Source organism: Leptonychotes weddellii, chromosome 10 (assembly GCF_054177405.1).
Source record: "Leptonychotes weddellii isolate Sample4059 chromosome 10, ASM5417740v2, whole genome shotgun sequence".
In the NCBI taxonomy this organism is placed as follows: Eukaryota; Metazoa; Chordata; class Mammalia; order Carnivora; family Phocidae; genus Leptonychotes; species Leptonychotes weddellii.
Genome location: NC_138378.1, coordinates 63,663,504 through 63,673,661, shown reverse-complemented (window position 1 = coordinate 63,673,661; position 10,158 = coordinate 63,663,504). Strand labels below are relative to the sequence as shown.

At 40.4% G+C, this 10,158-nt stretch overlaps 1 pseudogene; it reads left to right on the top strand.

The window, feature by feature from the left end:
• The first annotated feature begins 5,955 nt into the window (after positions 1-5,955).
• Positions 5,956-9,488, top strand: LOC145723898 (phospholipid phosphatase 2 pseudogene; annotated as a pseudogene).
• The last annotated feature ends 670 nt before the right edge of the window (positions 9,489-10,158 follow it).

Sequence of the window (10,158 nt, the reverse complement as noted above, 5' to 3'; positions counted from 1 at the left end):
CAAAATCTGCTGAGCCTTAGCTTGGAGTGATAGCAGACATTTGTGTTCAAGGAAGTCCAATTCTGCAAATATAAGTTCAGTTCTGTTTCACTTGACCCATTGATGCTTCCTTCCCTTGCCCCTTAAATTGTCATCTGTTCGAAAGAAAGAACTAAAGAATGTGGGCATGATTGGAACTGTAGGATAGGAAACAAGAACAGCTCTTCTTTTTTTTTTTTTTTTAAGAGGGAGAGAGCACACAAGCAGGGACAGAGGGAGAGAGAGAATCTCAAGCGGACTCCCTGCTGAGCATGGAACCCAATCTCAGGATCCTGAGATCATGACCTGAGTGGAAATCAAGAGTCTGCACTTAATCGACTGAGCCACCCAGGCGTCCCAAGAATGTCTAATTTTTAAGGAAGTTGGTATTAATGATTTTTTTAAAAAATTGACTCATTGATTTTGTTCAAAATAAGACCAGAGACTTTAGATTCTAAATATCCTTAGAATCCAGTGTCCTTTAGATTCTTTTAGATTCTAAATGTCCTTAGAATCTAGTGGTTACATCTAGAACTGAAATACTACTAGGGAAGAAGATAAGTTTTCTTATCTATTTATGTTCTTTTTATTTTATATTTGATTTGTATGTGTCAAAATATATATCACAGTGATGATTTTGTGAAATTTGAATATGCCAATGAAATATGCATTTTAGTCACTTAGCCCGTTTTCAAAGGAAAAATTCACTTTAGCAGTAAAAATTTGAGCAAAGGCACAGTTAACTTTTTGCTTATTATTTATTCACATGCAGTAATTCTAGTTAATTTCTGATATGCTCCAGGATACACATAGGGTTGGTTCATACCATAATACAGTATGAAACTGAGTTTATCTTTCCGTTTATTGAAGTATAGTTGACAGACAATATTATAGTGGTTTCAGGTGTATAACATAGTGATTTGACATTATATACAGTGTGAAATGCTTACCATGATCAGTGTAGTTACAGTCCATCACCATAAAACATTACTACAAATTTTTAACTATTCCCCATGCTGTACTTTACATCCCCATGACTAATTTATTTTATAACTGTGAGATTGTACCTCTTAATGCCCTTTACCTATTCCACCCATCCCACCCGCCCCCTGGCAAACACTAGTTAATTCTCCATATTTATGAATTTGTTTTTGTTTTCTTTTCTAGGTTCCATATGTAAGTGTAATCATATGGTATTTGTCTTTCTCTGTCTGACTTATTCCTCTTAGTATAATACCCTCTGGCTCCACCCATGTTGTCACAAATGACAAGATCTCATTCTTTTATATGGCCGAGTAATATTCCATTGTATATATGTACCACATCATCTTTATCCATTTTCTGTTGATGGAGACTTAGGGAGCTTCCATATTTTGGCTATTGTAAATAATGCTGCAATAAACCTAAGGGTGCATATATTTTTTCAAATTAGTGTTTCTGTTTTCTTCTGGTAAATACCCAGAAGTAGAATTGATGGATCATATGGTATTTTCATTTTTAATTTTTTGAGGAGCCTCCATACTGTTTTCCATAATGGCTGTACCAATTTACATTCCCACCAACGGGGCATGAGGGTTCCACTTTGTCCACATACTCACCGCCACTTGTTATTTCTTGTCTCTTTGACACTAGCCAATCTGATTGGCATGAGGTAATATCTTATGGTTTTGATTTGCATTTCCCTGATGATTAGTGATGTTGAGCATCTTTTCAATGCGTCTGTTGGCCATCTTCTCTGGAAAAATGTCTATTCAGATCCTCTATCTCTTTTTAATCAGATTGTTTTTTGGGGTGTTGAGTTTTAGGAGTTCCTTATATATTTTGGATATTAACCGTTTATTGGATATGTCATTTGTAAATATTTTCTTCCATTCAGTAGGTTCCCTTTTCATTTTGCAGATGGTCTCCTTCACTTGCAAAAGCTTTTTAGTTTGATGTAGTCCAAATACTTTATTTTTGCTTTTGTTTTTCATTCTTCTGAATGTAGTTGTCCAGTTTTCCCAACACCTGTTATTGAAGAGACTATCTTATCCCCATTGTATATTAATGCCTTAATTGTCATAGATTAATTGACCACATAAGTGTGAGTTTATTTCTGGGCTCCCCATTTGGTTCCATTGATCTATTTTTATGTCAGTATAAATCTGTTTTGATTTGCTTTGTAGTACAGAAATATGTGATTGTGATACCTCCAGTTTTGTTCTTTCTCAAGATGGGTGTGTGTGTGTGTGTATGTGTGTGTGTGTGGTTCCATACAAAGTTTAGGAATTTTTGTTTTAGTTCTGTAAAAAATGTGATTGGTATTTTGATAGGGGTTACATTTAATCTGTAGATTGCTTTGGCTAGTATGGACATTTTAACAATATTAATTCTTCCAATCCATGAGCATGGTATATCTTTCCATTTGTTTGTGTCATCTTCAATTTCTTTCATTAATGTCTCACAGTTTCAGCGTACAGATTTTTCACCCCTTTGGTTAAATTTATTCCTAGGTATTTTATTCTTTTTTTTTTTTTAAGATTTTATTTATTTGGGGGGGGAAGAGAGCACAACAGGGGGAGCAGCAGAGGGAGAGGGAGAAGCAGACTCTTCGCTGAGCAGGGAGCCTGACGTGGGGCTCCATCCCAGGACACTGGGACCATGACCTGAGCGGAAGGCAGACGCTTAACCCCCTGAGCCATCCAGGCACCCCTATTTTATTCTTTTGATGCAATTGTAAATGGGATTGTTTTTCTTAATTTGTCTTTTTGATGGTTTGTTATTAGTGTATAGAAACACAACAGCTTTCTGTGTATTGATTTTTTACCCTGTGACTTTACTCAATTTATTTATTAGTTCTAATAGTCTTTTGGTAGAATCATTAAGGTTTTCTATATATAACATCATGTCATCTGCAAATAATGACAGTTTTACTTCTTCCTTAGCAATTCGGATGCCTTTTATTTCTTTTTCTTTTCTGATTGCTGTAGCTAGGACTTCCAGTACTATGTTGAATAAAAGTGGTGAGAGTGGACATTCTTGTCTTGTTCCTGATCTTAGAGGAAAAGCTTTCTGCTTTTCACCATGGAATATGATGTTAGCTGTGGGTTTATCATATATGGCCTTTATTATGTTGAGATAAGTTCCCTCTATACCCACTTTGTTGAGAGTTTTTATCATGAATGAATGTTGAATTTTGTCAGATGTTTATTCTGCATCTTTTGAGATGATCATGATTTTTATCCTTTATTTTCTTATTATGGTGTATCATGTTGATTGACTTGTGGATATTGGACCATCCTTACATCCCTGGAATAAATCCCACATGATTGTGATGAATGATCCTTTTAATATATGTCAAATTCAGTTTGCTAATATTTTGTTGAGTATTTTTGCATCTGTGTTCATCAGGGATATTGATATTGGTCTGCAATTCTCTCTCTCTCTCTCTGTAGTGTCTTTGTCTGGTTTTGGTATCAGTGCTGGCCACATAAAATGAATTTGGAAGTGTTTCTTCCTTTCAATTTTTTGAAATAGTTTGAGAAGGGTAGGTATTACTTCTTTAAATGTTTGTAGTTCACCTGTGAAACCATCTGGTCCTGGGATTTTGTTTGTTGGGAGAGTTTTTGATTACTGATTCAGTTTCATCACTAGTAATCAATTTGTTCAGATTTTCTACTTCTTCCTCATTCAGTTGTGAAAGATTTTGTGTTTCTAGAAATTTATCCATTTCTTTTAGGTTATCCAATTTGTTGTTATGTTTCTTATATCTTTTCTTATAATCTTTTTTATTGCTGTGTGTTTGTTGTTACTTGTTTTTTCTTTTCTTTTTTAAAAAAATATTTATTTGATAAAGAGAGCACAAGCAGGGGGGCTGGCAGGCAGAGGGAGAGGGAGAAGCAGGCTCCCCGAAGAGCAGGGGGAGCCTGGTGTGGGACTCAATCCCAGGACCCTGGGATCATGACTGAGCCAAAGGCAGTCACTTAACCAACTGAGCCACCCACGTGCCTTGTTTTTTATTTTCGATTTTATTTTAGTCCTTTTTTTTTTTTTTTGGTGAGTCTGGCTAGAGGTTTATCAATTTCGTTGATCTTTTCAAAGAGCAAGGAAAGTTTTTTTTTCTAGTTCTTTCAGGTGTAAAGTTAGGTTGTTTATTTGAAATGTTCTCATTTCTTGAGGTAGACCTATATCACTGTAATCTTCCCTCTTAGAACTGTTTCTGTTCTGTCCCAAAGATTTTGGAATGTTGTATTTCCATTTTCATTTGTCTCAAGGTATTTTTTCTATTTACTCTGATTTCTTCATTGACTCATTTTTTTTTTTTTTAAGATTTTATTTATTTGCGAGAGAGACAATGAGAGACAGCATGAGAGGGAGGAGGGTCAGAGGGAGAAGCAGACTCCCTGCTGAGCAGGGAGCCTGATGCGGGACTCGATCCCGGGACTTCAAGGATCGTAACCTGAGCCGAAGGCAGTCGCTTAACCAACTGAGCCACCCAGGCACCCCATTGACTCATTTTTTTAAAAAAAGATCTTATTTATTTATTTGAGAGAGAGCGCGCCTGTACATGGGGTGGAGGGGCAGAGAGAGAGGGAAAAGCAGACTCCCCGCTGAACAGGGAGCCCGGCGTGGGGCTCAATCCCAGGGCCCTGGGATCATGACCAGAGTCAAAGGCAGACACTTAACTGACTGAGCCATCCAGGTACCCCTCTTCATTGATCCATTGGTTGTTTAGTAGCATGTTGTTTAGCTTCCAACTGTTTGTGTTATTTCAGTTTTTTTTTTCTTGTATCTGATTTCTAGTTTCATACTGTTGTGGTTGGAGAACTGCTCTATATGATTTCAGTGTTCTTAAATTTATTGAGACTTGTTTTGTAGTATAACATATGCTATCCTGGATAATGTTCCATGCACTTGAAAAGAATGTATAGGGGCGCCTGGGTGGCTCAGTTGGTTAAGTGACTGCCTTCGGCTCAGGTCATGATCCTGGAGTCCCCGGATCGAGTCCCGCATCGGGCTCCCTGCTTGGCGGGGAGTCTGCTTCTCCCTCTGACCCTAACCCCTCTCATGTGCTCTCTCTCATTCTCTCTCTCTCAAATAAATAAATAAAATCTTTTTAAAAAAAAAAAAAAGAAAAAAGAAAAGAATGTATATTCTTCTGTTTTAGATATTTGAATACTTGCTTTATATATTTAGATGCTCCTATGTTGGGTACATAGATATTTACAATTGTTACATCTTCTTATCATTATGTAATGCCATTCTTTGCTACCTCATTTTTTGTTGTTGTTTTTGATTTCCATTTGTATGGAATATCTTTTTCCATCTCTTACCTTTCAATCTGTATATGTCTTTAGGTCTTTTTTTTTTTGTAGGCTCCATGCCCAGCATGGAGCCCAATATGGGCTTGAACTGATGACCCTGCAATCAAGACTTGAGTTGAGATCAAGAGTTGGGTGCTTAACCGACTGAACCACCCAGGCGCCCTTGTCTTTAGGTCTTCAGTGGGTCTCTTATAGGCAGCATATAGATGGGTCTTGTTTTTTATCCTTTCAGTCATCCTATGTGTTTGGGTTGGAGCATTTAGTCCATTTACATGTAAAGTAATTATCTTTAGATACGTACTGATTGCCATTTTGTTAACTATTTTTTGGTTGTTTTTGTAGTTCTTCTGTGTTCCTTTCTTCTCTTGCTCCCTTCCCTGGTGATTTGATGACTTTCTTTAGTGTTATGCTTGGATTCCTTTCTCTTTACTTTTTTATGCATATATTATAGGTTTTTGCTTTGTGGTTACCATGAGGTTCACATATAACATCCTATTATATAGTAGCCTATTTTAAGCTGATGGTCATGTGAGTTCAAAGGCATTCTAAAAGCACTACATTTTTACATCCCCACCACCACATTTTAGGTATATGAATCATATTTTACATCATTTTATTTTTTATATCCCTTAACTAATCATTGTAGATATAGTTGATTTTGCTACTTTTGTTTTTTAACCTTCCTATTAGCTTTATAAGTGATCGATCTACTATCTTTACTGTAAGTTTGCTCTTACCAGTGGATTTTTTTTCTTTCATAATTTTCTTATGTCCAGTTATGGCCTTTTCGTTTCTGCTTAAAGAAGTCCCGTTAGCATTTTTGACAAGGCTGGTTCTTTAACTTTTATTTGTCTGGGAAACTCTTTATCTCTCCTTCAATTCTGAATGAGAAACTTGCTGGGTATTCTTGGTTTTGGGTTTTTCCCTTTCAGCACTTTGAATATATCATGCCACTCTCTTCTGGCCTGCAAAATTTCTGTTGAGAATCAGCTGATAATCTTATGGGTGTTTTTTGGTATGTAATTAGTTAAATTTATCTTGTTGCTTTTAAAATTTTCTCTTTATCTTTGATTTTTGATATTTTAATTATTATGTGTCTTGGTGTGGACCTCTTTGGGTTCACCTTGTATGGGCCTCTCTGTGCTTCTAGGACCTAGATATCTGTTTCCTTCCCCAGGTTAGGGAAGTTTTCAGCTATTATTTCTTCAAATAAGTTTTCTGCCCCTTCTCTCCTCTTTTCCTTCTGGGACCCCTACAATGTGAATGGTAGTACACTTAAGGTTGTACCAGAGGTCCCTTAATTTATCCTCATTTTTAAAAATTCTTTTTTCTTTGTGCTGTTCAGCTTGAATGATTTCTGCACCTGTGTTTTAAGATCACTGATCTGTCTTCTGCATCTTCTAATCTGCTGTTGGTTCCCTCTAGTATATTTTTCATTTCAATTATTGTATTCTTCAGCTCTGATTGGTTCTTTTTTATATTTCTATCTCTTTGTTAAATATCTCACTGAATTCTTCTACTCTTCTCCCAAGTTTGGTGAACATCTTTATGACCATTACTTTGAACGTTCTATTGGGTAGACTGCTTATCTTGGTTTCATTTAGCTTTTTTTTTTTTTCTCCTCCTGAGGTTTGGTCTTGTTTTTTCATTTGGAACATATTCTTCTGTTTCTTCATTTTGTCTGACTTGTAGTGTTTATTTCTATGAATGAGATAGGTCAGCTATGTTTCCTGGTCTTGAAGGTAGTAGTCTTATATAGAAGTCTGGTGGGACCCAGAAGCCCAATCCCCCCAGTCACCAAAATGAAGCACTCCAGAGGTGTCTCCTGTGTTGGCTGCATGAGCCCTCTGTCGTGGTGAGGCCATGATTGCTGTAGGCACACTGGTGGGCAGGGTTGGCCCTGGCCTGGCTGGCTTAGATGCCCAGTTGTGGCTGCTGCAGGTATGATGGTGGATGGGGTTAGCCCCTGGTGTAGTCTGGCTATGAGGCCAGGTCATTACTGTTGCTCTTCCTCCCTGCAGCAGGTGTTACTTTTGAGGGGTACTGGTACTGGCTGAGTCTTCCTGTTGGGTGTGGCAGGATGGGAGCCTCCTTGGAGGGGCACCTGGGGGTTGGGCATGTTGGGTAGGATGGGTCCACAGGGGAATGCCAGGTGGATGCTAGCAAGGTGGATGGAGAATGTTAGAAATGGTGCTCACCAGAAGTGGGCGCAACTTCTGTGGCCCATGGTGCAGTGTCTGGACAGCCAGGCTGAAGGAGGGTAAGAAAAATGGTGCCCATCAGTGCTTCCATTCCCACTGAAAGTTCCTATACATCCCTGCCCCTCTGGTGCATGCCCTAAAATTAGTCAATCTTCACATACGGGCCAGACATTTTTAAAACTGTTGCCTCTGTGCTGGATCTTGGAGCAAGTGAGATTGGGTGGGGGCCCTTTAAGAGTGGCATCTTGGTTTGTATAGCTCTCCAGGTATCCCAGAGTTAAGCCCCGCTGATATTCACAGCCAGATGTTACGGCAGCTAGTCTTCCCAGTACAAAACCCTGGAGTAGGCCGTGCCTGGTGGTCCTCAGGGAGGACCTCCACCCCTGTGAAATCCCTCTGGCTTGTGGGTCATCATGCTAGGGGTGTTGTGTCTCTGCCCCTCCTGTTCTTCTCAGTGTAGCTTTGTTTTTTTATCTTCGGCTATGGAAAAGCTGTTCTCCAGTTTTCTTCTCAGAGCAAGTTGTTCTATATGAAGTTGTAGCCTTGATGTGTACATTGGAGGAGGTGGCTTAGGATCTTCCTCCTCTGCCATCTTCCCGACTGCGTTTATCTGAATGGAGCCTCTCTGCCATCCTGACTCTTGTGAACGCCCCATATAAGCATGGTTCTCCTGCAGAGATGACTCTATCCGGGACCCCTACCGTACAGACACCATCACCCGTGGGCTCATGGCCGGGGTCACCATCACAGCCATCATCATCCTTGTCTCGGCCAGGGAGGCCTACCTGGTGTACAAAGATCATCTCTATTCCTGCTCTGACTTCAACAACTATGTGGCTGCCGTCTATAAGGTGTTGGGGAAGTTCCTGTTTGGGGCTGCAGTGATTCAGTCACTCATAGACCTGGGCCAAGTACACGATCAGCCATCTTCGGCCCAACTTCCTGGCGGTGTGTGACCCTGACTTGAGCTCCATCAACTGCTCCGTCTACGTGCAGGTGGAGAAGGTGTGCAGGAGAAGCCCCGCTAACCGAGTCCAGACTTTCTATTCCAGACACTCCTCCTTTGGGACGTACTGCATGATGTTCCTGGAGCTCTACGTGCAGGCACAGCTCTGCTGGAAGTGGGTACAACTTCTGCGGCCCACGGTGCAGGTCTTCCTGTTGGCCTTTGCACTCTATGTTGGCTACACCCGCGAGCGGGTCTGACCACATCACTGGACTGATGTCGTCGTTGGCCTCCTGCAGGGGGCGCTGGTGGTCAGCCTCATCATTACTTCCAAGTCCCGGCCTCCGCAGAGCTGCCTGGAGGAGGAGGAGTTGGACCGGAAGCCCCGGCTATCATTGACACTAACCCTGGGCAAGGCTGACTGCAGCCACTATGGGTACCTGTCTCCTCCTCTTGAGGCAGGACCTGTCTGTGTGTCCAGCTAGGGCTCAGGCTGTGCATCAGCGTGTTCATGGTCCTGGCAGGGGTGGCAATGAGGGCTCTGGATAGGCTCCCGGTGCCCCGCGCTGGCTGCCGGAGTGGCTTCCACTAACCTTGCCTCCTGTGCCCTGGACCCGGGGGCTGGGGCTGCACGGGGCCGCCGCAGTGTTTGGAAGGGGGATCCTGTCCTCTTAGCTCCCTCAGAGCCCCCTTTTGTTGGATTGGGGGGCGCCGAGAGATCCAAATAGATGGTGTTTTTGTAAAATGTAACGTATATGTCTATGTTGACTTTTAGTAAAATAGAGTGTTTTCTTGAAAATGATGTTAGCTTCTGTTCCTTGTGGCCATTCTGTGCATTGTTCCTACAGCAGGGAGGGGATGCTTCCTTGTTGGCGCCTCGGCTGAGTTTAGGCGTCAGAGTAGCTGGTTGCAGTATTGTCGTTTGGAGATATGGGGAGAGCAGTGCACTCTTTTCCCTGGCCTCACTCTGTGTTGATTCATATTTATCACATCCTTTAGTAAACTGGTAAATGGGAAGAAAAAAAAACCCCCACAAAAGTCCCCAAACAAATAAAAACCTGTACTAAATTGTTTTCAATTCAAGGAGGGCTAGTTATACTGGTTATTTATTTTTTTCTTTACTACATCAGTTATAGTAATAATAACTACTATTTTCACAGAAGCTTAATAATATACCTCTCAACTGAGACGCTACCATGAGAAATTTCACTAATATTATAATTAATAATAGATTCTTTTGATGTTTTGAACACATTATAACATTGATTTTCAAAAAAAATATTTTTTTCTGATTGAAAAAGTAATACTTATTCATAAGAAATTCCAAGAAGTATAGAAATATATAGGAAAAATCAATTACAATGTCATCTCTGAAAACAGCCCCTATTTTAAAAAAACTTTTGTTTATTTATTTGTGAGAGAGTGCACGAATGGGGGAGGGGCAGGGGGAAAGAATCTCAAGCAGACTCTTCCCTGAGATCATGACCTAAGCTGAAATTAAGAGTGGGTGGCTTAACTGACTGAGCCCCCCAGGTGCCCCCAAAATAGCCCCTATTAACATCTTGGGCTATCTTTCTTCAGATTTTTAAAAAAGATTTTATTTATTTATTTGAGAGAGAGAGAGAGCATGTGCAGAAGGAGCAGGGGGGAGGGGCAGAGGGAGAAGCAGACTCCCCACAGAGCAGGGAGC